This window comes from Ambystoma mexicanum, unplaced genomic scaffold, assembly GCF_040938575.1.
Source record: "Ambystoma mexicanum isolate Mex_15411 unplaced genomic scaffold, UKY_AmexF1_1 Mex_scaf48, whole genome shotgun sequence".
NCBI classification, from domain to species: Eukaryota; Metazoa; Chordata; class Amphibia; order Caudata; family Ambystomatidae; genus Ambystoma; species Ambystoma mexicanum.
In genome coordinates this window covers 993,707-995,715 of record NW_027182464.1, presented here as the reverse complement: position 1 = coordinate 995,715, position 2,009 = coordinate 993,707, and positions in this window count along the sequence as shown.

Sequence of the window (2,009 nt, the reverse complement as noted above, 5' to 3'; positions counted from 1 at the left end):
TGGGGATTTGCCAGGACTTAATTAGTTTTCTCAGTAAGAGTTTGTAGGCAATTGTGTTATCGCACCCCCAACAGAGCACCAGGGCGCATCCCCGTGGGTCCCTCCTCAGGTAGTGTCATTCAGCGGGAGACCAGGGGATTACGGCGTTGCGTAGGCCATTCAGTCATTCAGTAAAAGTTTTCGTGCAACAGGGTTACTTTTTACACCAGACCGCCTACTCGCGGGCCACAGCGTTATGGCCTCTCCAACTTGTCCCACTGGACATTAACCCAGTTCCCAGCACATTGCCATGTTGCCTTCTCACAAATTGAGAACTGAGCCTTGCCCCTGCATTCTGAGTATGTGATGGCCAGTCTATGGGTTATATAAATCAGTTACCCTGGGGTCAAGTTAATGCTGCTATTCACTGCATGCTCCATGTAAGGGTGTTCCAAGTCTTCCGGCACAGCATGAAGCGGAGTACAGCAAACCCAGCACATATAGTTATTGCAGCACTTCACTGCATGTTTTATTCACTTTAATGAAGGCAGTGGTGCGCTGTCCCCAATGCACGTTGCTCCCGCACCCAGTTGCCGTGTTTGCTTACTGGCAGTAGTGTGGCCATACTTATCTCCAGCCCATCAGGGTGTAGGCCGTTGTCAGCGCAGCCTCTGTTCGTTGGCCGCAGAGCCGGTACTTCGTCTCTGTCCACCGCCGGACAGGACCACAGCCAATGGTCAGAATGGATTGGGGTTAAGATGGACAGTACGTCCCTGCCGAATTCCCCCTCAGCCGGTCCAATCAGGGTATTGATGTTGCCCCCTAACAGCCTCTTGCCGTGGCCTTAATGTTCCCACTGCACAGCAGGCAATTCATCCCTCACTCGCCCAGACACACCAGAGGCGCTCCATAGCCCCGCAATTACGTGGCATGCCGGGGTTGCCTCTCGGAGACTCGGGAATCCAGAGGTCCGTTGTGACTTTAGGGTGTGGCGTGCTTCGGACTGGCGCCGACTAGGCTGTCACACCTGTGGAGATCCTTCTGGGGGTCCACTTCACGCAGACAACGCAGGACTCTTCAGTGTTATTTTTGCTCCCCGCCTCTCCCCGAAATCCATCGGTTCTTGGCCACAATGATCTCTGCACTTTTAGCTTGTAGTGTCAGTGTTCCAAGCATGAATTGACGCTACATAGCAGGATATTTTATTTGTTCAGCATGATACCTCGGGAGGATAGCTCAGGGGCCTTGGAAGCAAGACGACAGAGAGCAACACAGGTTCGATCCCTAGGTCAGTGCTTAGAAACCTCTGGGTATTAAGCATGTTATAAATAACCTATCATATCATATTATACCAGGGCCGGAGCAACGCCTAGACCACCATTCCTCTCTGCTGCTCAACAGCGCCCCCCCAAGATACTTTTTTCTAAAGATCTTTTACAAAAAACATTGATTTAGAAAGACCGCTCTGTGACCACACAGAACGGTCTTTCTAAATCGAACTGTTAGCCCTTGCAACGCACACCAGTGCGCGGAGTGGCTAACAATCACGGCGAGACAGAGGACGAGCCGTGGGAGTGTCAGTGAGTGTGTGTAGTGAGTCTGTAGTGTGCGCGTTGTGTGTGTGTAACAAAACAGGAAATTAAAATGTATGTGTATGCGGTGGGGGTGTGGGGGAGTGAGGCGGCAAAGAGCGAAGGGGGCTCGTCGGGTGAAACCCCACGAATTTGGGAAGAAAAGCCTTGGTCATGTCCTTTTTCTGCTTTCCGAGGGCTGCAAAAAATCGACCGAAATAAATGTGTCTTTTTTATGTGCGACCTTAAGAAAGTGGAAAAATTACATAGAACCGGGAAAGGGGCCAGAGGCATACGTTATGGGTAGGAAAATGGTGCTGATTGCACAATTGGCGAGTTGTGGGGCAGATTATTTGATGGTCGCGTGGGTAAGGGGAGAGTGAATTGGAGCTGTGGCACAGTGAATGGGAAGAGATAGAGGCACAGTGCCACTGGTGCGGGAGGTGGAGTGCAAACAGT